This window comes from Leucopleurus acutus (assembly GCF_964270905.1).
Source record: "Leucopleurus acutus genome assembly, chromosome: 16".
NCBI classification, from domain to species: domain Eukaryota; kingdom Metazoa; phylum Chordata; class Mammalia; order Artiodactyla; family Delphinidae; genus Leucopleurus; species Leucopleurus acutus.
The window spans coordinates 72,571,398-72,589,017 of NC_139158.1; the positions used below are offsets into that span (position 1 = coordinate 72,571,398).

The following is a 17,620-nucleotide window of genomic DNA, read 5'->3' on the forward strand; positions in this document are numbered from 1 at the left end:
ATGCCTGTGTGTATCCCAAGTGAGGTGAGAACTGGGTGGAGGAAGAGGTGACCTGTGAAGGCACAGAAAGGCTGAGAGGTGGAGAGTGATCCTAGGTTGGTGGGGGAGAGGACATGGGGAGGTGATGGAGAGACCGAGGGGTCTCGTCCTGAGAGGGATGACAAGTGGACTTGGTCCTGCCTCCCACTGCCTCTGAGTCTTTGACCTGCTGAATCACATCTCTGATTCTCTTTTCTCCTACCAGGTAGAGTCTGTTCTTGCTGCACCTGTGAAGTCCCCAGGGATGCAGATCCTGGTGCCTGTAGCACTACCCTCTCCCGCACTGCCCATTCTTCCTTTCATCCGGGTGCCCAAACCTGGGATGCCTCTCTCATGGACTTTCCAATAAAAGACCATTTTCTACTCCATTTGTTTCTGGCTCCTATGACTTCTGGGCCCCTGGAAGCTCTGGGGAGATGGGTGTGGAGTTGGGACTTCCAGTCCCCAGTGGCGAGTGGAGAGGGACCCACGGCAGATGTTACTGTTGTGTGAAGCAGAGCGGGGGCAGGAACGAAAGGCCCATTCCTAGGGTTCACTGTAGAAATCCAATAATCAACCCAAGAACTGCAGCCTCTATTTCACCAGGAAATGGAAACCTAGACATTTTGCCTTTGGTCTTGGACCGGGGAAATAAAACCTAAAACCTTTCCAATTGACGCCTACTTCTGACCTGGCTATGATCAACCATGTCAGTGTGACTAGCCAACCCTTGTGGCTAAATCTATAGCTCCCTCCTTCTTTTCCTTTCATGTTTCCCAGGGATCTATGTCCTCCCAAGAAGACATAGAAACACATGCTGGGAAATCCCTGCTCATGAAGCATTTCTCCTATTCATGCCTGAGGTGCCTCCAATAACACATAATTCCTTTGGGTTAAGCGATATCCTCTCCCAGCTTTCTATTTGAAGATGTGAACGAGGATGCAAGACACACTGAGTCCCTGATCCTTTCTTGTGATCGCTGATTAATGTTCTCTGGAGATGTACCAGTTGGGGTAGAGCAGACTCGAGGAGTGAAGACAGCAGAAGGGTATATGTTGGGCAAACTTGGATGACCTCGTGGCTCTGCTGTTGGCTCACCTGCCCCACTGTCCTTGCACAATGAAGTTCTCAGGGAAGGTCAAAGCCACAGGGGGAGGAGCATTTGGGGTGAAGTGGGCAGAGCACAGGCTTAGGCGTCAGGAGACCCGAGTTCTAGCCCCAGCCTCCTCCCCAGTTGTTGGATGACCTCAGACAAATCTCTGAGCCTCAGTTGTCTACTCATTCTGAGGGGGGTTGAATGAAATCATTCTGGAAATATAATGAATGTCAGTTCAGCCCTGACATTATGGCCCTGAAACACCTCTTCTTTCTGTGTGTGTGTTGGGTTCCTGCTAGAGGGGAGGTGGGGAGCAGAGGCTTTGTTGAGGGTGAGAGAACAGAGAGCCCGCTGCCCCTTCGTCCCTCCCAGGGGCCTACAAGCCAGGGTTTTCCTCTCATTCTCCAGGGGATGGACTGGACTGCACATCTTGGAGCACAGGTGAGAGCAGTGGCTAAACTTCTGGCCTGACAAACATGTAATACACCATTGGTGGTAAGAACAGTTTCTGTGTTTTAGTGTTTTCTCTGTTCCAGATCCTGTACTAAATATGTTATCTGTATTGTCTTATTTATTTTTCATTAGAACTCTCTCAGATGGGTAGTATACACATCTTTAATTTTGTTAAGAGTTTGAAGCCCATGAAAGCTTCACTTAATCACCCAAAGACACACAGTGAGTATGTGATGATAAATCCTATTTAAAAATTAAGCTAAATCCTATTTTTATTTTTAATTTTTTTGGCTGCACCATGTGGTTTATAAGATCTTAGTTCCCCAACCAGGGACTGAACCCCAGCCCACGGCAGTGAAAGCGCTGAGTCCTAACCACTGGACTGCCAGGGAATTCCCATAAATCCTATTTTTATTATAAACTAGCAATAACCAGAAAATGGAATGGAAGAAAATTCCCACTTATAATATCAACACAATTAAACCGCTCAACAAATAAACTTAATGAGAGACAGGCAGAACTTTAAAAAAGAAATGTAAACAAGTGTTCATGTAGCACATAAAAAAGTCTTGAATAAATAATTAACATGCTCCCGAATGTGAAGATTCTGTATGGTGAAGATAGCAGTATTTACCCCTTCGATTTTGTCTCTTTTGCCCCAGCTTTATTTATTTATTATTATTTTAAAATAAATTTATTTATTTATTTATTTTGGGCTGCGTTGGGTCTTCCTTGCTGTGCACAGCCTTCTTGTAGTTGTGGCGAACGGGGGCTACTCTTCGTTGCGGTGCGTGGGCTTCTCATTGTGGTGGCTTCTCTTGTTGCAGAGCATGGGCTCTAGGCGTGTGGGCTTCAGTAGTTGCTGTGCGTGGGCTCAGTAGTGGTGGCGTGCTGACTTCAGTAGTTGTGGCTCGCAGGGTCTAGAGCACAGGCTCAGTAGTTGTGGCGCACGGGCTTAGTTGCTCCATGGCATGTGGGATCTTCCTAGACCAGGGCTTGAACGCGTGTCCCCTGCATTGGCAGCCGGATTCTTAACCACTGCGCCACCAGGGAAGCCCCCTCCCCCCACCTTTAATGAGATAAAAATTGACATATAACATGAATGTTTGAGGTGTACAATGTGGTGATTTGATACATGTATACCCTGCAAAATGTTTACCACAGTAAGAATAGTTAAATCCTTCACGTCATGTAATTATAATTTTGTTTTTGCTGTTGTTATGATGAAAATATTAAAGTGCTACTTTCATAGCAACTTTCAAGGATAAAATACTTTTGTCCCTGCACACCCTCCCTTGGTGATTTTGGCACCGGATTTACAAAACAATCCAAGCAAGGGGTTAGGGACAAAGAAAAGTCTGTGGGTAGATGTACTTTCCCCCCCCACGCTTTTTTTTAACATCTTTATTGGGGTATAATTGCTTTACAATGGTGTGTTAGTTTCTGCTTTATAACAAGGTGAATCAGTTATACATATACATATGTCCCCATATCTCTTCCCTCTTGCAACTCCCTCCCTCCCAGCCTCCCTATCCCACTCCTCTAGGTGGTCACAAAGCACCAAGCTGATCTCCCTGTGCTATGCGGCTGCTTCCCACTAGCTATCTATTTTACGTTTGGTAGTGTATATATGTCCATGCCATTCTCTCACTTTGTCACAGCTTACACTTCCCCTTCCCCGTATCCTCAAGTCCATTCTCTAGCAGGTCTGCATCTTTATTCCTGTCTTGCCCCTAGGTTCTTCTGACCATTATTTTTCTTTTTTTTTTTTAGATTCCATATATATGTGTTAGCATATGGTATTTGTTTTTCTCTTTCTGACTTACTTCACTCTGTATGACAGTCTCTAGGTCCATTCACCTCACTACAAATAACTCAGTTTCGTTCCTTTTTATGGCTGAGTAATATTCCATTGTATATATGTGCCACATCTTCTTTATCCATTCATCTGTCGATGGACACTTAGGTGGCTTCCATGTCCTGGCTATTGTAAATAGAGCTGCAATGGACATTTTGGTACATGACTCTTTTTGAATTATGGTTTTCTCAGGGTATATGCCCAGTAGTGGGATTGCTGGGTCTTATGGTAGTTCTATTTTTAGTTTTTTAAGGAACCTCCATACTGTTCTCCATAGTGGCTGTATCAATTTACATTCCCACCAACAGTTCAAGATGGTTCCCTTTTCTCCACACCCTCTCCAGCAGTTATTGTTTGTAGATTTTTTGATGATGGTCATTCTGACCGGTGTGAGATGACATATCATTGTAGTTTTGATTTGCATTTATCTAATGATTAATGATGTTAAACATTCTTTCATGTGTTTGTTGGCAATCTGTATATCTTCTTTGGAGAAATGTCTATTTAGGTCTTCTGCCCATTTTTGGATTGGGTTGTTTGTTTTTTTGATATTGAGCTGCATGAGTTGCTTGTATATTTTGGAGATTAATCCTTTGTCAGTTGTTTCATTTGCAAATGTTTTCTCCCATTCTGAGGGATGTCTTTTGGTCTTGTTTATGGTTTCCTTTGCTGTGCAAAAGCTTTTAAGTTTCATAAGGTCCCATTTGTTTATTTTTGTTTTTATTTCCATTTCTCTAGGAGGTGGGTCAAAAAGGATCTTGCTGTGATTTATGTCATGGAGTGTTCTGCCTATGTTTTCCTCTAAGAGTTTGATGGTGTCTGGCGTTACATTTAGGTCTTCAATCCATTTTGAGTTTATTTTTGTGTATGGTGTTAGGGAGTATTCTAATTTCATTCTTTTACATGTAGCTGTCCAGTTTTCCCAGCACCACTTATTGAAGAGACTGTCTTTTCTCCACTGTATATTCTTGCCTCCTTTATCAAAGATAAAGTGACCATATGTGCATGGGTTTATCTCTGGGCTTTCTATCCTGTTCCATTGATCTATATTTCTGTTTTTGTGCCAGTACCATATTGTCTTGATTACTGTAGCTTTGTAGTGTAGTCTGAAATCAGGGAGTCTGATTCCTCCAGATCCATGTTTTTCTCTCAAGACAATTTGGCTGTTCGGGGTCTTTTGTGTCTCCATACAAATTTTAAGATTTTTTTGTTCTAGTTCTATAAAAAATGCCATTGGTAATTTGATAGGGATTGCATTGAATCTGTAGATTGCCTTTGGTAGTATAGTCATTTTCACAATATTGATTCTTCCAATCCAAGAACATGGTATATCTCTCCATCTGTTTGGATCATCTTTAATTTCTTTCATCAGTGTCTTATAGTTTTCTGCATACAGGTCTTTGGTCTCCCTAGGTAGGTTTATTCCTAGGTATTTCATTCTTTTTGTTGCAATGGTAAATGGGAGTGATTCCTTAATTTCTCTTTCAGACTTTTCATCATTAATGTATAGGAATGCAAGAGATTTCTGTGCATTAATTTTGTATACTGCAACTTTACCAAATTCATTGATTAGCTCTAGTAGTTTTCTGGTGGCATTTTTAGGATTCTCTATGTATAGTATCATGTCATCTACAAACAGTGACAGTTTTACTCCTTCTTTTTCAATTTGTATTCCTTTTATTTCTTTTTCTTCTCTGATTGCCGTGGCTAGGACTTCCAAAATTATGTTGAGTAATGGTGGTAAGAGTGGACATCCTTGTCTTGTTCCTGATCTTAGAGGAAATGCTTTCAGTTTTTCACCACTGAGAATGATGTTTGCTGTGGGTTTGTAATATATGGCCTTTATTATTTTGAGGTAGGTTCCCTCTATGCCCACTTTCTGGAGAGTTTTTATCATAAATGGGTGTTGAATTTTGTCAAAAGCTTTTTCTGCATCTATTGTAATGATCATATGGTTTTTCTTCTTCAATTTGTTAATATGGTGTATCACATTGATTGATTTGCATATATTGAAGTATGCTTGCATCCCTGGGATAAATACCACTTGATCATGGTGTATGATCCTTTTAATGTGCTGCTGGATTCTGTTTGCTAGTATTTTGTTGAGGATTTTTGCATCTATATTCATCAGTGATATTGATCTGTAATTTTCTTTTTTTGTAGTAACTGTCTGGTTTTGGTATCAGGGTGATGGTGGCCTCATAGAATGAGTTTGGGAATGTTCCTTCCTCTGCAATTTTTTGGAAGAGTTTGAGAAGGATGGGTGTTAGCTCTTCTCTAAATTTGCAAATTTTACTTGCATTCACAATGTGAGCTTTTAATATGTAGATTCAAATCTATTATTTCGGAGATATTTTCCTCAATTATAGTTTTAAATAATTCTTCGATTTTGTTGTTTTGATTTTCTTCTTTGTGGGACTTGATTTATGTGTCTGGTGAATCTCCATTGACTTTTTAATATTTAAGACTCTCTCTGTATTTTTAAGCTACTTCTTTATTTTTATTTCATGTTCTTTGCTTTTCTTATGTTTTCCATTTTCTTCCTTACTTTACTTAGTCCTTATTTATGAAATGGTTTTGTCCTTTTCTTCAATTTCTCTACTGTCTTTCAGATTCCATTTCACATCTCCCTGCTATTTTGTTATCTCTTCTTTGAGTTTCTGTATTTCTGCTTTATGATGGTTCCTCATACCTTTAGTTTGCTTTACTAATTTTAAACATTTATTTTAGAATATCAGTTTTTCTCAGCTTTGTGGTGACATTTTACTGGGGATTTTAAAAATCCTGTTTTAAATGCTTTTAAGCTTTGCTACTCATTTCTGGTTTTTAAAAAGGAGTATTTTTGTATGGTCTATGATTTCTAAATTTCTTTCTTATTTTAAAATCAGTAGATTTTCATGGACCAGTTATTGAAAGGAATATCTTACTGGAGTTGGATGGGTTGGAGGTTAGAATAGTTTCCTTAGTTTCTTAGCTCAAGAGCTCCCTCCTCTGTTGCTACAATAACGGACAGTTTTCTTAATACACGTGTGGACTTCTTTGATTGTTAAGTACTCATCTGAAATAGGAGGGCTTCCGCCATCAGCCATGGCCACTAAGAGATATTACACCAACATTTCAAGGTAATAACCTCTCTCAATACTCCATATTCTTTTTCCCCGATGCATTTTCTTTTATCTTTCTTTTTTTTTTTTAATCTCCCAACACTTGTGTCCGACCTTTCTTGTTCTCAGACCCGTTCACTTCAACTCCCACGCAAGGTGGGTGCTTTGCCTTCTGAGAGGTGAATATTTGCTGATGTTTGGAAGTGTAAGTGTGGGAGGGTGCAGGGGTATGGCAGGTACCTGCAGTGTCTTCATCAACAAGCATTTCAACTGATCCCAGAATGCCTTCCTGCAGGGGTTGTAAAGCAATTGCCTATTTTTTCCCAGACTCTTTCACATCCAGGATTTCACGTGTGATTTGGGTTCTTACAGTGAAATGTGCTCGTACAATAGCTGAAGTTCTTTTTCTGCTTGAACTACCTAGAGTGATTTCTTTTGACTGCATCAGAATAACGCATTATTATATTTTTACATTATGACACATAATTTAAGCATCTCTTCTTAACACTTGCATTAATGATTACATGTATATAGGGACTTCCCTGGTGGTCCAGTGGGTAAGACTCAGTGCTCCCAATGCAAGGGACCTGGGTTCGATCCCTGGTCTTGGAAATAGGTCCCACATGCGTGCCACAACTAAGAATCTACATGCCGCAACTAGGAAGATCACAAGCCGCAGCTATAAGACCCCACATGTCGCAACAAAGACCCCGTGCAGCCAAAATACATAAATAAATTAAATAAATATTTTTAAAAAGTGATTACATGTATATAATCACTTCTTTAGATACAACTCTCAATTAGCCTTTCTCCACTCACATGGTTGCTTAAGTTCTTTATTCTTTATGGATTTTAATTTTCTTTATTTGATATGTTCAGATCACTTTTGCTGTGATGAAATAAAATTCATATTTTCAGGCAGGACAAGAAAAAATTAAACATAAAATTCTCTCTCTGCATTCATTTGGGTCTCTTCCCTCCCTCCCTGATAAGCAGTGTGCATCTGCATTACACATTAACCAAACCTCCTCAAAGATAAGAGTGTCTGTTTGACCATAAAGATAATTTTTTCCCCTTTCTTTTGACACTAGCAGTGCAACTTCTTAAAAGAATAGCATTCTTTCCCAACTCTGTAGTGGTCATGGACTTGCTGCTCTCTTTGTATGTGCTTACCCGGACTATGTATCGTTGGTGAACTTTGTGTAAAGTATCAGTATGTCATTTTGATGTATGATCCTTTGTCTCGAAAATGTATATGACTGTGCCTTCAACTTCCATCTGGTGGAACAGTTTCTCAGAGCTTCCTGAGAGTCTGTATTCCAGATTATAATTCTCAGTTTGGCTCAAATAAAATTCCCTCTTTTCTTCTTCTTTTTTTTTTTTTTTTTTTCAGTACTTGGGCCTCTCACTGTTGTGGCCTCTTCCGTTGCGGAGCACAGGCTCTGGACGCGCAGGCTCAGCGGCCATGGTCACGGGCCCAGCCGCTCCGAGGCATGTGGGATCCTCCCAGACCGGGGCACGAGCCAGTGTCCCCTGCATCGGCAGGCGGACTCTCAACCACGGCGACACCAGGGAAGCCCCCCTCTTTTCTTCTTAACTTGACTGTTAACTGAAGTTTCGTCGACAGTTGTGACAAGCAAAAAAATTAGAAACTAATACATATAAAGGAAAAACTACTCATACTTGTCCCCTCCCGTCATCATCATGTAACCAATGTTCACAGCAGTGTATATTCCTTCAAACCCTTTTCCTTTTTCATACATAAATATTGTCAGGAGTTCTATATTCGACTGAAATATTATCAAAACACATATATTACTCTTCTTTTTTTTTTCTGTTGGTAAGATTTCATGGACATTTATATTTATAAATGTAATAGGATCACATCAGACTTGATGAGTTCTTTGGTAAAGCAATATTTATTTATTTATTTGTTTGTTTTTATTTGCCTTCTCCTTCCTTCTATCCTACCTTTTTAACCTGTATCCTCCTATCAACCACTCAGGGAATGTATATTAATATTATGATGTGCAGCCTTCTTAATATAACCAAAGTGATATTTGTTTACTACAGCCAAGTTGAAAACATACTCTCATTATGTGCAATCATCTGTTTTTGGACTCTCTATTCTGTTTCATTTACATATCTATCATTGTTGTAATACCACTTTATCATAATTATTACAGCTTTAAAATAAACCTTGATATTTCCTATATCAAGTCTTATTAAATTATTCTTCTTCAAGAGTATCTTGGCTATCTTGTCTTTTGCACTTTTTGTATGCATTTTAGAATTATATTGCCTTTTTTTTTTTTTTTTTTGGTTTACTTTTACAAAAACCTTTCTGGGGGTTTGATAGCATTGAGACTAAAAATCAGTTTGAAGAGAATTGGCATCCTTATCATATTCAGTCTTCCAATCCATGAACATGGTATACCTTTCTGATTTGAGGATGTTAAAAAATGTCTCTCACTAAAGTTTTCTAATTTCCTCTGTAGTGGTTCTGCACAAAATTTATTACATTTATTCATAAGCTCTTCATATTTTATATAATTATATATATCAATAAAATTTCATTTACTGATTTGTATTGTTGATGTATAGAGTACCATTGATTTTTGTATAGTTCCTTTGTATGTGTCTGTCATAATAAACTCTCATTGATTCTAACAATTTATCTGTAGATTTGTCTGGAATTTTTTGAACACAGTTGCATCATCTTTGAATAATGACAGTTTTGTTTTTTCTTTCCAATACTTACTTGCACCTTTTATTTCTTCTACTTGTCTGATGCTATAGAATAGGGTATCCCACATAATATTGAACAGAATTGGGAATAGTTCCTGATTTTATAAGGAGAGGTTAAAACCTTTCACATTTGTGTATGATGTTTGCTATGGGGTAGTTTTTATCACTTTAAAAGAATTATTCTTCATTCCTAATTTGCTATTTTTATATTGCAACTGCATCTTGAATTTTATTGCATGCGGCTCTATATCTAAGCTTATATTTTTTCTTTAATCTTTTAGTGTGGTGAATTACATTAATTGAGTTTCTAGCATTAAACTACCTTTGATAGCTAAGATAAATTAAAATTAGTCACAAAAAATTGTCCTTTTTGCATATTACTGCATTCAGGTGGTAAGTGACTTATTTAGGATTTTTGTGTTCATGAATCTATGTTCTATGAGTGAGACTGGCTTAGAATCTTCCTTTTTCATAGTATCCTTGTTGAGAATTTTATTTATTTATTTATTTGTTTATTTTTATTATTATTTTTTGTGGTATGCGGGCCTCTCACTGTTGTGGCCTCTCCTGCTGTGGAGCACAAGCTCCAGACGCGCAGGCCCAGTGGCCATGGCCCACGGGCCCAGCCGCCCCGTGGCATGCGGGATCCTCCCGGACCAGGGCACGAACCCGTGTCCCCTGCATCGGCAGGTGGACTCGCAACCACTGTGCCACCAGGGAAGCCCCAAGAATTTTATTTCTTAACAACTTTATTGAGCTATAATTGACACAAATTCTTATTAAGTTCTGGTATCAAGATTATGTTTACTTCATAAAACGTGCTGGAAATTGTATCTTATTTTCTATTTATATCATATTAGAATTAGTTGTTCCTTGATTGCCTTTTCTTATGAAGAAATCTGATCCTAATGCTTCTTTTTGGTCAAATAATTGTTGACTGTTGATTCCATCTCTAGGATAGTTACAATATTATTCAGATTTTCTACTTTTTCTGGTGTCTGTTTCAATTTAGAAAGTTTTTTTTTCTATGATCCCTTTTGTATCATTTAGATTTTTTTTTTTTGGCACATGAATTGAAAGAAAATAATGAACCAATTTCACCAGTTTAAGGATATCATGAAGCAGAAATGCAGAAGTCCAGAGCAGAAGTAACCAAACAACAGGAGGCAATATCTAGATAAGAGGAGGAAAGGGTGCCACCCTGAGCTGTTTTGTGCAGGTCTAAGAATGAGTTAAAATTTTTATTTAGGCAGAGGAGGGGGACGCGGTGAGGGGGGTGGTGGTCAGCTTTGGTGTATGTGTTGGCCAGTTCTGAAATCTCCTTGAAAGATTCCTACCTTGAGGAAGATCAAAGCAACAGTCTTTGCCAACTGGGAAATGGACCGTTTGAGTTCCTTTAGCATGTTTCACTCGAGGATTTGAGTACAAGAAACATCAAAGTGATCACACTTACGAAATAATGACCTCAGATTTTCCTGTTCTTGACCCCAGCTGGACTGCTCAAGAAGAAATGGCCCTTTTAGAAGCTGTGATGGACTGCGGCTTTGGAAATTGACAGGATGTAGCCAATCAAATGTGCACCAAGACCAAGGAGGAGTGAAGCATTTCATCAGTAACCATCTGTTTGCATCTACCCTGCTGAACCTGAAGCAAGCAGAGGAGGCAAAAACTGCTGACACAGCCATTCCATTTCACTCTACAGATGACCCTCCCCGACCTACCTTTGACTCCTTGCTTTCTCGGCACATGGCAGATTTCAATGAGGAATTTGACAATTATTCAGAAGAGGACTTGAGAGACATTGATTTTGTTGAAGATGACTCGGACATTTTACACACTCTGAAGATGGCTGTTGTAGATATCTATCATTCTAGGTTAAAGGAGAGACAAAGGAGAAAAAAAATTATAAGAGACCATGGATCAATCAACCTTAGAAAATTTCAGTTAATGGAACAGCGGTATCCCAAGCTAGTCCAAGAGCCTTCAGAAACAATGAGGCGATTTGCAAGGATAGTGGCGCCGGTGGAGCATGACAAGTTCATTGAAAGCCATGCATTGGAATTCGAACTCCGAAGGGAAATCAAGAGGCTCCAGAAATACAGGACAGCAGGCATTACCAATTTTTGTAGTGCCAGAACCTAGGATCACCTCAGAAAGACTCCAGAAGAGGAACGTCTCAAACGCCCTATGCTCCCAGAGGTTCTCCAGTACATCCAGGACCGTAGCGCCTGCCAGCAGTGGCTCCGCCGGCAGGCTGACGTTGATTCTGGCCTGAGTCCTTCCGTACCAATGGCTTCGAATTCAGGTAGACGAAGTTCACCACCCTTGAACCTCACTGGCCTCCCTGGCACAGAGAAGTTGAATGAAAAAGAGAAGGAGCTCTGTCAGATGGTGAGGTTGTTCCCAGGAGCCTATTTGGAATACAAATCTGCTCTACTGAACGAATGTAACAAGCAAGGAGGCTTGAGACTGGCACAGACAAGAACACTCATCAAGACAGACGTGAACGAAACATGGGAAATCTATGATTTCTTCATCTGAGAAGGACACATCACTGAAGCCTGAGGCTCTCTGGGCCTAGTGGGCCAAAGGACAGTACGGGCATTCTGGAGTTTGTCTCTGAGCTGAATTCTCCTTGTAAAAAGAGGGGAAGAAACAAAGGAAACCTTAACTTGTATGAATGTCTACTTTCTTCTCCACCCTGCTTTAAAATACTCCTGTTGTTGGTGCTGTGCTGCAGAGTTACGTGCTGGATAAGCTATTATTAATCGTGTGCGGGCATTCTTTCCTAACACCTCTTGTAACGAAAACAAGAACCATGGTACCTCACATCACAGTGTTGGTAGAAATAGAACTAAACCAGTCTTTAGTCCCAGGAGTCCAGCTCAGATCCTTGTACTTGCTTTGGGGGTTGGTTTGCTGATTATCTGTTTTGCCTTCAAACATTACAGACAGATTTAAAATAAAGAGGTTATAGAGAGAGAAAGCTTTCTTCTTATGTCTGAGGATTTTTTTTAAGCTGACAACTTATGTTTATGAGCAAAGAGGAGGAAAATCTCCCCATGATGGTCTTGTCCCAAACTGCATCTTCAACTTTAATGTCTGGCTTTGTAACTTGCAGTCTGGCTGTCTAATCTGCAGTAGACTTTTGAGGAGGCGGCACCGGATATAAAATGTCTCTGTTAGTTTTAGAATTAATGGATTAAAATGTTTTGCTACTTAATTTGTGGGTGTGTCAAATATTCTGGTAACTAAAGCACACTTAGGGTGTTGGATGCACACCTCATCATGCTGCACTGTCTCTGCTAACATGTGTGTCCTGAGCTCACCCTGTTCTCACCCTTGGCTTCCCTGGGTGCCAGACCCCTGTGGATGGAGGTGATGCAATTAACCTCAGTGTTGCTTAGATTAAGACCTAAACCCTAATTTCTCAATGGTGAAAGGCTAGCCTACAATAAGGAGTTACTTGTAAAACAAAAGGAAAGCCTTTTCATATATGGAACTCACTAGATATGAGGGTGAGTGACCCCACCATATCTGAAACTTGGTCCTCAAATCTTTCTGCACAATAAGAAGCCAAACCCTGAGTCAGGGTTTTCCCTTTTCTGTTAGAAGCAAAGTTGTATAGAAATACTTCAGAATCCGCACAAATTACCTCCAGTAGCTGACTGATTCTTTAATTCCTTCAACATTCAAAATATCTAATTCACATATTACATGCTTTGTTGGAAGTATCTGCTCAAACTTCTTGACTGATGTAAATATGCATGCAGTTTGCTAATAGATTTCATTTATGGGGTAACAAATGAAATGGAAACTCTTAGGATCTGAGGGAAACAGAATAAAAGACTTCAGTGTTTAAAAAAAATTTTTTAGGGCTTCCCTGGTGGCGCAGTGGTTGAGAGTTCGCCTGCTGATGCAGGAGACACGGGTTCGTGCCCCAGTCTGGGAAGATGCCACATGCCGCGGAGCTGCTGGGCCCGTGAGCCATGGCCGCTGAGCCTGCGCGTCCGGAGCCTGTGCTCTGCAACGGGAGAGGCCACAACAGTGAGGGGCCCGCGTATCGCAAAAAAAAAAATTATTTATAAACTGTATCACAGACAAAGGACCTTTCTCTATAATAGATAAAGAGTGTTTAGAAATTAAGAAGAAAAAGGTTAATGACTATATAGGAAAATGAGCAAAAGAAATGAAGTTTTCAGGTAAAGAAATAGAAGTGGCTTTTAAAATATGAAGAAATGCTTGAAATAATTCATGATAGAGAAATGCTAACTAAACACTTCAGCAATGTATCACTTCTCACCCATCAGATTGATAAAAATCTCAAAGATTTTGCTCATGTTCAATTTTACTAGCTGATCCAAATTTACTTTCAAATCGGTTGCATGAATATATACTCTCACTAGTAATGTGTGAGGGTTTCTTTTCTCTACAGATCAACAAGAAAAAGATAGACCACCCAATTAGAAATGAGCAAGATGCTTGAATTAACAGAAAATTAGAAAATCCAAGAAAGTGTTGCCTCTGTGGAGGATGGAGAGGGAAGAAATTGGATAGGAGTAAAGGCTAATAGGGTAATAGGCTGTAGAGTAAATAGTCTCCTTTCTCACCTGGCACGTGAGTACAGGCTTCCATTGTAATGCTTTAATTCTTTAAAGAATATAGGTATGTTCTACACAATTCTTTTGTTTGTATAGCTTACTTTGCAGTGAGCTTTTTAAAAATTTTTTTTTAAAGTAGCCTGCAGACTCTAATGTTCTGACATTTGTTTATATCTCCTTAGTGTTTCAGCATTGGTAGGCATGTGGTCCGAGTCCAAAGAGACAGAGGTGAAGATTTAAACAACTGGCTTACTATAAAATAATTAGTTTGCTTCAATCGCTGTCTCACCCAGAGCTCAACTGTCATTTCCACAATTCAGGTTCTGTCCCTGACAACACCCAACTCACCCAACAACACCCAATTCATTTTTATTACTCTGAACTATGGTAGCAAAATACAAAAATACAAAAAACTATGGTAGCAAAATACAAAATACCTTCTCAGACTAGCTTAGGCAGAAAGCCAATTTATTGGGTCATAACTGAACTAGGGGAAGGGTGTGGGAAGAGCTGCTCTCAAGATAAAGAGGAATGAAGGGCTGGTTTGTGCCTTCCGATTCCTCTCTCGCCATCATTTCTCTGATTTTCTAAGTGAATTAGTTTCCTTTTTCTTGCACAGTTAACCTACTCCCAGACTGGAACCATAGCTTCTGGAGTTCCCAGGCTCATCTCTACCACCTTTACCAAAAGGAGGGACTTCCCCCCTTCCCCTTAGTGTCTATTCAAATAAAGGACATCAGTAGACCTGAGACACACACACACACACACACACACACACAGACACACGCACCCTGCTGTGACTGGGGGTCAGGCTTTCATGATCAGCAGTCCCCATTAGATTCCTAAGTTGATGGTACAAAGAAACAAGAGTTCTTCAGAAGAAACAGCATGCTGTTCTAAGAAGGAGGAAGCCATGTTGGATGTATGCACTGTAGATGTCCACCTTATAGATGATTTATATTTTCTTCCTTTTATTTTATGGGTGTTTTCTCTCTTCTGACTGTGATTTCAAGGGCATCATGCCATTCCAGATGTCAAATTCCACCTTCCCTGTTACTTTCTTGGGGCATTTCAGAGACTACCTGTGAAATGGAAAAGTACACTGATTAGTCATTAGACGTCCAAGGCAAACATGCCTTTGAGAGTTTTTCTTGGGGTTAGGGGAGAATGAAAGAAAAGCCCAGCTTGATGCTGGGAGGGGTAAACTGTTAGGGTAGGTCTGGGTGGGTCTTGCAGGAACAGGGAGTAACTGGGGAACACCTTGGCTATGAAAACTGAACACCAGACCTACCACTGACTTGTTAAATGACCATGGGTGATTCCTTTCTCTTCTTTGGGCTCCATATTCTTTCTATTCTAAGTATGAGGAATTTGGCTGTAATGGTGCCCAAGGGGAGCCAGCCCTGCTTCTTTGTGAGAAAGTGAGGTAACTATTGGGGCTATGAGAGATGATGCAGCAGTAACTGCCATTTCTCCCTGTAAATAATCCTTGGGGAAGGGCCCAAGGTGCTTTCCAGGATGGAGGTGGATATTTCCTGGTAGAACTAAGAAAATGCACCCCTTGTCCCTTGTGAAACCACAGACACACCCTTGGCACCCGGCCAAGCTGGAGCTGCATAAAACTAGGTTTGGCCTCAGCTCTTAGCCATTCACCTTCCTGACAACATGAAGTCCAGAAACTTCTTGATCCTGGTGGTAGTGCTTCTTGTCCTTGGGACGCTGGTGGCAAAGGCAGCTGTCGTAAGAGGTGAATAGGGAAGTGGCCTGGGTGGGGCTGGGTTGGGTTGAGGAGAGGATGTTGGGGGCAGCCTGGGTACTGACAGGGGGTACTTCCAGAGCAGCAGGCAGGGCTAGAGCCCACTCTTCAGCCTGGACAGTAGGTTTCCAGCGTATCCAGAGAAGTAGGAAGTTGCCTACTAGACTCTACATGCTTTCCACCCCAGGACTGAGATATCAGGGCTGTTTGTGGAAGGAGTGTTGTTACATGACCTTGGCCTTAAGTGTTGATACTTGGACAGAACGTTCAATGAAGTGAGGGGTCCCAGGAATCTGGTCGCTGGGTGTGGGGTCTGTCCCCTGCCTGTCTGCCCCGTAAAATCACCTGTCATCAGTCCTCTAAGAGAAGGTTAAGAACCAACAGGGCCTCAGAAATCATGTAGTTTGAAGACCCCTATTTTCCAAAGGAGGACATTGAGACCTAGGGAGGGGTGAGGATTTGTCAAGACAGTCTCCAGAGCCAGGATGGAGCTCAGGTCTCCTGGTAAGTGTCTCACGGCTCCTTTCCTTTCCATTAAGTTTCCTCAGAGATGCCAAAGTGACACCTCTGAAAGACACTTCAGTCTGGCATATCCTCGTGAGGGCCCTAAGACCCAGAATGGAGGGTGAGGGGAAGAAATGGACACCCGAGGAACCCCGGTCCCAGCCTTCCAAGAGCACAGACCCCAGCTAGCCCTTGAGATAGCTCCCCTATCTCAAGTCACATTTTGAGGGACACTGCAGTGAACAGTGGCTGGACCTGGAGGAAAGACTAGATAGTTAAAGCAGGTACACTGTTCTAAATGTGGGGATATTTCTTTGTTGTCCTAAAGGTCAAGGCACTACGAAAGGCAATGTTCTGATCAAAGGACAAGATCCAGTCGAAGGTCAAGATCCAGTCGAAGGTCAAGATCCAGTCAAAGGTCAAGATCCAGTCAAAGGTCAAGAAGATCCAGCCATATTCTCATGGTTCACTAGGCGTGGCTCCTGCCCCAGTGTTCCGTTCCAGTGCCCCATATTAAATCCCACTAACGAATGTATGACAGATGCTCATTGCGCGGCGGACAAGAAGTGCTGTGTGGGCTATTGCGGGAATGTCTGTGTGTATCCCAAGTGAGGTGAGAACTGGGTGGAGGAAGAGGTGACCTGTGAAGGCACAGAAAGGCTGAGAGGTGGAGAGTGATCCTAGGTTGGTGGGGGAGAGGACATGGGGAGGTGATGGAGAGACCGAGGGGTCTCGTCCTGAGAGGGATGACAAGTGGACTTGGTCCTGCCTCCCACTGCCTCTGAGTCTTTGACCTGCTGAATCACATCTCTGATTCTCTTTTCTCCTACCAGGTAGAGTCTGTTCTTGCTGCACCTGTGAAGTCCCCAGGGATGCAGATCCTGGTGCCTGTAGCACTACCCTCTCCCGCACTGCCCATTCTTCCTTTCATCCGGGTGCCCAAACCTGGGATGCCTCTCTCATGGACTTTCCAATAAAAGACCACTTTCTACTCCATTTGTTTCTGGCTCCTATGACTTCTGGGCCCCTGGAAGCTCTGGGGAGATGGGTGTGGAGTTGGGACTTCCAGTCCCCAGTGGCGAGTGGAGAGGGACCCACGGCAGATGTTACTGTTGTGTGAAGCAGAGCGGGGGCAGGAACGAAAGGCCCATTCCTAGGGTTCACTGTAGAAATCCAATAATCAACCCAAGAACTGCAGCCTCTATTTCACCAGGAAATGGAAACCTAGACATTTTGCCTTTGGCCTTGGACCAGGGAAATAAAACCTAAAACCTTCCCAATTGACCCCTACTTCTGACCTGGCTATGATCAACCCTGTCAGTGTGACTAGCCAACCCTTGTGGCTAAATCTATAGCTCCCTCCTTCTTTTCCTTTCATGTTTCCCAGGGATCTATGTCCTCCCAAGAAGACATAGAAACACATGCTGGGAAATCCCTGCTCATGAAGCATTTCTCCTATTCATGCCTGAGGTGCCTCCAAT

The 17,620-nt window shown here is 41.4% G+C and overlaps 1 pseudogene across 1 annotated transcript; it reads left to right on the top strand.

The window, feature by feature from the left end:
• LOC309973547 (transcriptional adapter 2-alpha-like) lies at positions 1-11,843 on the top strand (annotated as a pseudogene). The gene is made up of 2 exons: positions 1-19; positions 10,679-11,843. The product of its transcript is annotated as a transcriptional adapter 2-alpha-like (transcript).
• The last annotated feature ends 5,777 nt before the right edge of the window (positions 11,844-17,620 follow it).